The sequence below is a fragment of the Herpailurus yagouaroundi genome, unplaced genomic scaffold (assembly GCF_014898765.1).
Source record: "Herpailurus yagouaroundi ecotype Mexico unplaced genomic scaffold, PumYag 77, whole genome shotgun sequence".
Lineage (NCBI taxonomy): Eukaryota > Metazoa > Chordata > Mammalia > Carnivora > Felidae > Herpailurus > Herpailurus yagouaroundi.
Window position 1 is genome coordinate 28,313,384 of NW_024412388.1, and position 10,900 is coordinate 28,324,283.

The following is a 10,900-nucleotide window of genomic DNA, read 5'->3' on the forward strand; positions in this document are numbered from 1 at the left end:
CATCTTTTCTTCCCTAGGGAGAATTTCCCCCCTTTCCTTTCAGAAGAAAGGGATGTAATTCTTTTGGAGATTACATTCCCCGGAAACTGGTTTCTTAAGCTCCCGCCTGAAGAAGTGTTCCAAAGTCTGCAGACTAATTAACCCCATTGTTCAGAATTAATCACCTCAGGAATATTTGGAGTCAACAAGAAATGTATCAATTGGGCTCTTAATAAACCTAATGAAACGACTCAACATAAAGGCATATGAAATAGACTGAAAACATTAGCATAAACCACCGACCTCCCCCGAGCTCTTAGCAGCACAATCTTAATTGACACTTTATTAGCACCGAGAATTGCTATCAATTTGGCAAACCCCCCCCACATTGCCTACTGAAGTGATAGACGTTTTTTTTTTTTAAAAAGAGAAAAGGCGGGGGGGGGGGGGGGAAGAAGTGACTTGGAGTTCTGGGAGCACGGAGACAGAGGAGACATCGCCTCCGAGTCCCGGCTGGAAACGGAGTGACCTTCCCCTCACTGGTGTCCAGCCGAGGCAGGGGTCTGCACCACCGGTCCCTTCAGGGTCGAGCAGCTGTCACGGACACACAGCTAGAAGCAGCCTCAACCAACCGTCTGCCTGGATGGTTTGCCAGCATGGGCGCTCTGCAGGGTTTGGGGTGGGGAGTCTGGACACAGGTGGGAGTGGAAGAAGGGGTGAGTCATGAGGAGACTGGAATCTTCCTTGGGCTTTAGCTTCCTCTGGGATGAAACATCTGCTTCCAAACATTGGGGACTGTTTCTCGTCCCACGTTCCCTAGTCCCTGTTAATTTCTGATAATTCTGCCCCGAATTTGGGGTAAATGTCAGGGGCTCGAGGTTCTCCTTAGCAATCCCACATTAACAATGAGCCAGGAAGTCAAATCCCCTGAGGTTTTGTTTGTTTGTTTGTTTTCTTTACTTTAACGGACTTGACACAGTTTGGTGTTTCTGTCCTGGGGGTCTGTGACCACCCTGACATCGATGATCTGCTTCTCACCTTCTTCCTCCTTCTCCTTCTCTCTTTTCTCTGAGAGGAAAGAGACCGTGTCTCCGTCATGAGACACGGTTTTAGGGCTCAGCCCAGCTAGGCAAGGTGGCCCCACATGTTTTGGAGTGGCTCCTGCTTGCTTGGAGCGGCCAGAGGGGAAGAAGCCTTGAAGAACATGATGCTGTCCCAGACAGGGCAGAGACAGTGGCAGTGTCCAGCCCGTGGACAGAGAATTGGAGAAATAAAGGGGAGACAGCTCCTGCTTCATTTGAGACTGACAGGGGAGCCTGGCAGTTCCTGCCGTAAGTCCCCAACTTGGCTTGAGCTCTACATTGTGCAGCTATTACAGGAAGGGGCCCGGGGCCACACTGCCTGGATTTGAATCCTGGCTCTGCCACACCTTACCGACGTGACTTTGCGTCGGTCTTCTCATCTGCAAAGCGGGATAGTAACAGTGCCCCCCTGAAAGGATTGTAATAAAGTTTGCGGGGTGCCTAGACGGCTCAGTTGGTTGAGTATCCGACTCTTGGTTTCGGCTCAGGTCATGCTCTCACAGTCTCGTGAGTTTGAGCTCCGTGTCTGACCCTGCACTGGCAGCTCAGAGCCTGCTTGGGATTCTCTCTCTCTCCTTCTCTCTCTGTACCCCGCCCCGCGCCCCCACCGCCCTCCCCCCCCCACTCGTGCCGTCTTTCTCTCAAAAATAAATAAACTTAAAAAAAAATACAAAGGGGTTGTAATAAAGTTTGAGGAAGTAAGTGCAAAGCCCTTAGACTGGTGCCTGTCATGAAATAAACACTCTACAAATGCTCTGCTCTTGTTAGCGAAAAGGAAACCGAAAGAAAGCGTGGGCGAACGTTCACCGACCATTCATTACATGGTGTCATGAAAGCCCAGGGCGGAGAGGATTGTGAAAGGGAAAAGTCAACAGGGCCGAACACCCCAGATTGATAAGATGCTGCCTGGGGGTCTCCCACTAAGGCCTTGGTGACCACTGGATCCAGACTGACTGAGATCTGATGTCAGACTGATCGAGACCACACACACCGTCCCTCACATGCATTATCTCGGTTCATCCTCACAGAATCCTCTAAGGCAGGCACCTTATTTACCCTCACTCTATACACAAGGGAGCTGAGATACAGAGGGGTGAAGTACTTGGCCCACGATCACATAAATGTAAGGGACAGAAGTAGGACTAAAACCCAGGCAGTCTGGATCCAGCTTCTGTAACCTCAACCAGTTAGCCATGCACTGGCTGGGACTTCGTGCTTCAGCTTGGAGAGAGTAACATCAAAGGGCTCAGTGGTAACTGTGTTTCTCTAGAAACCGTGCCAGAGCTCGAATCTGGGAGCAGAGGACACTGACTGGGTCTTTCTCTGAAGCCCGTTTAGGTCGTTCTAATGTAAACAGACTCGAGCAAATCGTGCTATAAAGCGTCGTATCAGTTTCGACGGAGGCTGATAGGCACGGAGGCTTCTTTAGGTCACTGTGATCGGCGTGCGGAAAGATTTTTAGAGTGCCGTGGCACTGTCTGCCCAGGGGCACGTGCCCTGCTTTGCCCAGGCTATGTGGACTTCCCCTACGGACACTCTTGCTGGGGCGTCCCACGACTTTGCCTCACTTCTTTTCACCTGAGTAATTAGTGTCCAAAAGAGCTGGGCTGTCGTGTGGTACTCTGCCAGTAGCTGTCAGCATCCAGGACAGGCAACACCCTACTTTGAAATGTCCTTGAACCGCGATCTGAGCAGGAATATGTTTGCCCACCTGGGTTGCACAGAAAGTTTTCAAAATTAGACAGGGGCGCCTGGGTGGCTCAGTTGGTTAAGTGGCCGACTTCGGCTCGGGTCATGATCTCGCGGTCCGGGAGTTCAAGCCCCGCGTCGGGCTCTGTGCTGACAGCTCAGAGCCTGGAGCCTGTTTCAGATTCTGTGTCTCCCTCTCTCTCTCTGACCCTCCCCCATTCATGCTCTGTTTCTCTCTGTCTCAAAAATAAACGTTAAAAAAACAAAATTAGACATGATCTGTCCCTTCCCACGCAAAGACCCTGATCTTGCAAAATTTCCCTTTCTCCTTCTCTTCGTCTCTTGCTTTAAATGTGATCCCGGAACAATATATTCCCAAATAATACATTGTTTAGTTTGATTTTCTAAAAAATACTACAGCCAAATGGTCTTTTCAAAATGCAAACCTGATCAATCAATGTGATACACCGTATTAATAGAATAAAGAACAGAAACAAAATGATCATCTCAATAGACACAGAAAAAGCATTTGATAAAATCTAACACCCTTTCATGATAACAATGCACGACAAACTAGGAATAGAACTCCCTCGACCTGATAAAGAGCACCTATTAAAAACCCACAGGTGACATCGCACTTAATGGTTAAAGCCTGCGTTTTCCTTCTAAGATCAGAAATGAGACAAGGATGTCCACTCTTAACGCTTGTATTCAACACTGTATGGAAGCTCTAGCCAGGGCAATTGGGCAAGAAAGTGAAAAAAAAAAAAATGAAGCAAAAGGCATTCAGATCGGAAAGAGAGAAGTCAAACCACCTCTATTTGCAGATGATGTGATCTTACATGTAGAAAACCCTGGAGAATCCATAGAAAAACTCTTAGGATGAATAAGGAAATTCAGCAAAGTTACAGGATACAAGATCGATGTGAAAACCAGTTGTATATCTATACACCAGCAATGGGAATCTGAAAATGAGATCAAGAAAATAATTCCATTTGCAAGAGCATCGAAAACTAGTAATAAATTTCACCAAGAACGTGCAAGAGTTGCGCTTTGAGACTTAACCGAGTGGAAAGACATCCACGTTCATGGACTAGAGGACATCGTGTCGCCAAGATGACGTGGCCTTCTCAAGCAGAGTAGAGGCAGTGCTTTCCTAGTAAAATCCCCACTGCCTTCTCGCTCTCTCTTTTTCAGAAATGGGCAACCCGATCCTAAAACTCCAGGGGAGACATGAGGCGCCCCAAATAGTGAAAACAATCTTGGAAAAAGAAGGACGGAGAGGACCCACAACCTCCTATTCCAAACCTTACTACAAGGCTGCAGGAATCAAAATATTGTGGTGAGGCAGAAGGATAGACGTACAGATCAGTGGGAAAGAAGGGAAAGTCCAGAAATAATCCTAGACATCTGTGATTTTCGACAAGTTGGCCAAGATCGTTCAATGGGGAAGGAAGACACTTGCTTCTTAGCAAATGGTGCTGGCTCGGACAATGGCAATCCACACGCAAAAGAATACATTGGTAGTCCTATTTTACACAATATTAAAAGGTTAATACAAAACGGACCCAAGGCCTCACTGTAACAGTTAAAACTATAAAACCCTTGGAAGGAAACAAAGGTGTGCATCTCAGTGACCTTGGATTAGGGTCTGGTTTCCTTCTTTCTTTTTCTTCTTCTTCTTCTTCTTCTTCAAGTTTTTATTTAAATTCCAGTTAGTTAACATAAAGTGTAGTATTAGTTTCGGGAGTAGAATTCAGTGATTCGTCGTATACAGACAGCACCCAGTGCGCATCCCAACAGGTGTCCTCCTTAATGCCCATCACCCATTTCACCCATCCCCCTCACACACCCGTAGGGTCTGGTTTCTTAAATGCGACACCAAAAGCACAAGCAACAAAAGAAAAAAACAGACAAAGTAGACGTCAACAGATTAAAACACTTGAGCGTCAAAGGACACTCTCGAGAATTGAAGAGACAGCCTACAGAATGGGAGGGGATATTTGCAATTCGTCTATCTGACAAAGGCCTGGTATCCACAGTATATAAAGAGCTTTTACAATTCAATAACCAAAAGACAACCCAATTTAAAAATGGGAAAAGGGTTTGGATAGATAGATATTTCTCCAAAAGAGATATGCTAATGGCCAATGAGCACACAAAAAGATGCTCAGCATCATTAGTCGTCAGAGAAGATAAAAATCAAAACCACAAGGGACCGTTTTACACCCACTGGACGACGATGTAGAAAACGAAACGAAAAGGACAAGCGTTGGCAAGGACGTGGGAAAACCGGACCCCCTCGTGTGTTGCTGGTGAGAATGTGAAAACGGGGCAGCCGCTGTAGGAAGCAGTTGCGCGCGTCCGCGAAAAGTTAGACAGAGTCGCCACATGACCCAGCAATTCCACTACTAAGTACGTACGGAACCGAACATACACGTTTCCACAAAAGCTGGAACCGGAACGCGTATAGCAGCAATACTCAGAATAGCGGCAAAGCGGAAAGAGCCCAACGTCCATTAACTAGTGACGGGGTACACAACGTGTGGTCTAATCACGTCACGGGAGATGTCTGACCATAAACAGGACGGCGGTGCTGACGCGTGTGGCGACACGGGGGGCCTTGGAAACGTGACGCTCGATAAAAGAAGCCTTCTGCAAAAGGCTACGTGTTGTCTCCTTCCACTTACGGGAAACGCCCGGAATGGGTGATTTCACAGCGACAGAAGTAGATGATTCGTGGTTGCCGGAGGACAGGGGGAGGTGGGCTTTGGGAGTGACTACTTACTTAACGGGTACTGGGTTTCCTTTTGGGGTGAGGGAAATGTTCTGGAACGCAGATAGTGATGATGGTTGTACAACACTGTGAATACACCAAAAACCACTGAATTAGACATTTTCAAATGGTGACCTTTAGGTCGTGTGATTTTTATCTCAATAAAAATAATTGCAAAAAAAAAAAAAAAAAAAAAAGCAAACCTGATCATGTCAGTCCCAGCCTGAAATCCCTTCACTGGCTTCCTGGCATGACCTTGGCTGCTCCCCGCCATCCCCTCGGCCCCCATTTCAGGCCATTTGGTCCATCAGCCTTTGGATTTCAGCCTTCCTTCCATCGATCCCTCAAGGGAACGTGCATGTTCCCTCCTCCCTCTGGGCCTTTGGACAGGCTGCTTCCTCCGCCTAAAACACTCTTGTTCCATTCTCTGCATCTTCCAAGGAAACTTCCATGACCTTCCAAACTATGCCAAGACTCACAAAGCCCTTGTTCTTTTCCTTCTGAGTATTTGCCCCTATTTGTGTGTTTGTATGGGCACACGCCCAGGCACACACACACACACACACACACACGCACACACACACACTTTATTTGACTAAGGTCTACCTTCCCCACTGGACCCCCAGCCTTGTACCCTATTCTATCTTGGGTCCTCAGCACAGTGCACAGCACACAGCTTCCGGGGTGAGCCTCGCTGGTCCCTTCTGTGGATTATAGAGCCTGACTTCACCAGCTCCTCGTTCTTGGTGACTCCGTTTCATCCCGCTAGCCAAGAGGTTCTCAATCCTGGTTGCCCACTTGGATTACTCAAGGAGTTTTCTTTTTTTTTTTATTAAAATTTTTTTTCAACGTTTATTTATTTTTGGGACAGAGAGAGACAGAGCATGAATGGGCGAGGGGCAGAGAGAGAGGGACACACAGAATCGGAAACAGGCTCCAGGCTCTGAGCCATCAGCCCAGAGCCCGACGCGGGGCTCAAACTCACGGACCGCGAGATCGTGACCTGGCTGAAGTCGGACGCTTAACCGACTGCGCCACCCAGGCGCCCCTAGGAGTTTTCTTTTTTTTAATGTTTATTTATTTATTCTGAGGGAGAGAGAGAGGGAGAGAGAATCCCGGTACAGGGCTTGATCCTGCGACCATGCAATCACACTCTGAGCCCATATCAAGAGTTGGATGCTCAACTGACTGAGCCTCCCAGGCGCCCCTCTTTTTTTTTTAAACCTATGTCCAACCAAACAATTCGATCGGCATTTCAGGGGGTGAGGCCTGGGGCAAGGATGATTTAAACACTCAGTGTAGCCAAGGCTGGAGCTATCGCGTCAGTCTCTCTTCTCCCCTGCTCACCTCCATCCAGCCTGCATTTACGCTGAGCACCTGTGAGGTTGGTCCAGTCCTCCGCAAGTCCTGGGAAAACCCCAGAGACCTAGACACCATTCCTGGAGAGAAAACACCCACTTCTGAGTTGCCCCAAGGGCTTTTTAATACCAGCTGCTACCAAGACACAAAGTCAAGCAAAGAAAGCGTGGAAACGTTTCTGAACTCAAAGTCATTGCTGAGGACTCCAGCAAATAGAGCTGTGACATCTTTCGGCCTGAGGCCTCCCCCAGCCGCTGACCCAGCTCCTTGACCCTGCCTCACTTTTGCCCATGGCTTCTCCAATCTTCTTTTTGTATCGGCCCTGGCTGGGTAAGACAGAAGACCCTTAGGGGTGGCTTCAGATGTTCAAAGTCTAGGTTAATACACATTTGCAAGTCTAACCTGCTTCTGCCTTGGCAGGCCTGGCTCTCATGCAGAAACCCCATGGGGGTGGCTCCAAGTTTCTTGCGCTTCCAAGTGGGAGGGGTTGGGGTCACAGGCTGGTTGAAAGCAGTTCGGGGTTGGACCGGGGGATTTATGTTGAAGCTACCTTTGCGTCGAAGCACTTAATTTTAACTTAGGTCATCTACGACAGATCAAGATAAGTAGCAAACATTGTAGAAAGAGGACTTTATAATTTACACAAGATTGGGGAAACATCACTTGCTCGTATCTAAGAACATTATTATTATTATTATTATTATTATTTTTAACAGTAGCTCTGGAGGTGAGTTGGTGAAAATGTTGATGGGGCCCAAGCTATCCTTCGACACTCCCACTGAAGAGACTTTTCCAATCTTCCTGGAAAATGCCCTATGGAACTATTCTCTGAGCTTAAAAATGGGAGCAACATTCACACCCTCTAAAATAAAGCTCTGACTTTGGCACGTGAAGCAAGGAGCAAAGGACTTTGGCCTCTGTTTCCACTGTTATTGGCTGACTGAAGGACCCAAGGAAACCAAGTGCCTCAGTTTCTTCTTCCATAAAATGGGATAATAGAACCTACCACAGAGGGTTTGGGGGAGACTCAGTGAGATGATCCACATAAAGCACTTAGCACAGCACCTGCTATAGAATAAACTCTCAAGAAGCTTTACTGTAATTAAACACATGAGCTACGCCTGGATGTGTGCACCTGTCTGTCTATGTGCATGAGGGCCAAACGCCGTATTTCTGGGACTGTCCCTCATGCACCATATCGTCTAATGCACATCACCTTATGAATAATTGAAAAAAAATTAGGCATTAATATTTAAACTGTGCTCTACATTGCTGATGTTTTATCACGTGGGGATGGCTTTGGAATTATTTTTGGTCTGTGGAACGGTATGGCAGCAAACATTTAATCAATGGGCCCATGTGCTTGTTTTCCATGTTTCTTCCCATGTTCACTCATCCGAGAGCCGGTTTTTGATGAATCGAGACCATCACAAGGTCAGGCCACGGGCCTGGGCTTGGAACCTGCTTTCAGCCTCCTGCTGCTGGTGTGAGACCAGCCTCTTGGAGGGGGTGGGGAAGAGGAGAGGCAGGGGTGTGAGGGGCAAGACCGGGAGCCTTCCAGCCAGGGGGACCTGGGTCTGAGCCCTGCTCTGCTGCACCAGGCCAGTAACCAAATGACCTGAGTCTCTAAACAGTCTTGTGGTAGTGGGGCTGTAAGTCTGCTTGACAGAGAAAGCACCCGAGGCTCACAGAAGGGACGGGGCCTGCTCTAAGCCCCATGGTGTTGCCGCTGAAGGATGCAGGTGTGGTTCCAAGTCCCTTGCTTTTTGCTGTCTGCCAGGAGAGTGGCCCAGGCTTTTCCAGCTGGGTGGCCAGCTCCACTCAGCCCCTCTGCACCTGCCCTCTGCACCTGCTCCCTACTCCGGCCTAAGTGCCTTGGGACAGGGAGCTGGGAGGGTTTTGGGGAACCCCTTGCCTTAGGTGTGTAGAGACGCAGCCACAGGATGGAGAGAAGGCAGAGGTGATGGGGCGTGGATACCAGCCTCCGGCTGGAGGGCGGGATGTTCCTGGCCCCGAGTGGTTCTCGCGCCTTTCGCTGTAGTGGTGGCAGAGGGGGATGGGAGGCGGTGACTGACTGGTCGCCCAGGGGCCTTGCATAGATGCCTGGGAAACCGGTGGGCAGGGATGGTGAGCAAAGCTTGCCATCCTAATTCTGGGCGGGTTGGGGGGACACACAGGGAGAGAATGGAGGGGCGATCGCCAGAAGCCTGTCTCTCAGAGGTCCCTGCCCCAGCCAGGGGGCTGCAGCTGTACATCCTGGTGAGAGAGACGTGCGTGGGCAGAGGAAGCTCACTGTCCTCTGCGCCTGGAGACCTGCCCTTCAGTCAGCACTGTGTGTCTTTAGAGGCTGTCCCTCCTCTCCTGGAAAGAACCAGGTGACACGCCCTGGCATCTCTGAGTGCAAATACAATACGGGCACCGCCAGCTACAGAGACAACCTGCTCTCGTGAGAGGAGCCTGGCCTGGAAGCTCCATCCCCAGCCTTCTGTGTGTCCCTTCCTCTCTCTGGGCCTCCGTCTTCCCGTCTGTAGGGTGGGGAGATCGCCTCTGGTGGCCTCTGACATCTCTCCTGGCTCTGACAGCGACGGTAGCCAGTAGAAACCTAATCAATGTTTGTCGAATAAGCGAAAAAGTAAATGTGCTCCCGGGTTGGTGACAGGAATGAGCAGGAGGTGACTTTTGAAAGACAAACGAGGTTGCTTTAGCCTGGAGACATAACAATCACGGTGACCATTGACTGACCGCTTCTGCTGCGACCGACGCTGTGCCAAGCACTTCCCATTTGTTGCCTAATTAAGTCTTCATCACCCCCGAATGATGTGAACTCTACTATTTTTCCCATTTCACAGATGAGAAAACTGAGGCACAGAGAGGTACCCGGCCCCACAACACCCACCAGAGTGATGCTATTACTCAGGACCCTTTCAGCTGTTTGTAACAGAAATGGAACTCTTCTAGGCTTAAGGATAAAAGACAAGTCATCGCTTACGTGTCTGTAAAGCGCAGGGGTGGCTGGACCCAGGGGCTCAAGGGATGACCTCAGCACTTCCTGTCTCCTCTGCTTACTTCACTGTGGTTATCGACAGCGAGGCCTCCCATCCCGAGGAGAAACCATAGCGCAGACGTTAAGGCCCAATGTTTGAAGTCAGAGTAGCTGGGTCAAACTCTGGCCTTGCTGTGTGGCCCTGGACAAGTTGATCAGTTTCTCTGGCCTCAGTTTCCTTGTTGGTGAAATAAGGATAAGAGGAGTTACCTTGTGGAGATTACCCCCCCCTTCTCTCCCTCTCAAAATAAATAAATAAACTTAAAAAAGGGGGAACCCCTGGGTGGCTCAGTTGGTTAGCAATCAGACTCTTGATTTTGGTTCAGGTCATGATCTCATGGTTTGTGGGATCAAGCTCTAGGTCGGGTTCTGTGCTGACAGTGCTGAGCCTGCTCGGGATTCTCTCTTTCCCTCTCTCTCTCTCTCTCTGCCCCTTCTTCCCTCTCTTGAAATCAATAAACTTGAAAAAAAAAAGAGGGCTTACCTTGTGTGGCTGTTGTGATTAGATGAGCCTGTAAGTGTAAAGTGATGGGAATTGGACTTGACAGTCTGTGTGCACCCATGCTACCACCTTTAGATTCCACGTGGGGCGCCTGGGTGGCTCAGTCGGTTAAGCACATCCAGCTTTGGCTCAGGTCATGATCTCTGCATCATGAGCCCTGCGTAGGGCTCTGTGCTCACAGCTTGGAGCCTGCTTCAGATTCTGTGTCTCCCTCTCTCTCTGCCCCTCCCCTGCTCACGTTATGTCTCGCTCTCTCGCTCTCTCTCAAAAATAAATAAATATTAAAAAAAAAGAAAGAAAGAAAGAAAGAAATTCCCCGTGAAGTAAAACTCCCCTCCACCAGCCCGAAAAAGCCCACATCTGACTGCTATTGGACTGCCCTGGGTCGTGGATCACCTCTTAAACCAATCACAGTGTCTGGGGGGAGGGGATATGCAGATTAGCCCTGGTCACGTGCCTACCTTGGAGCC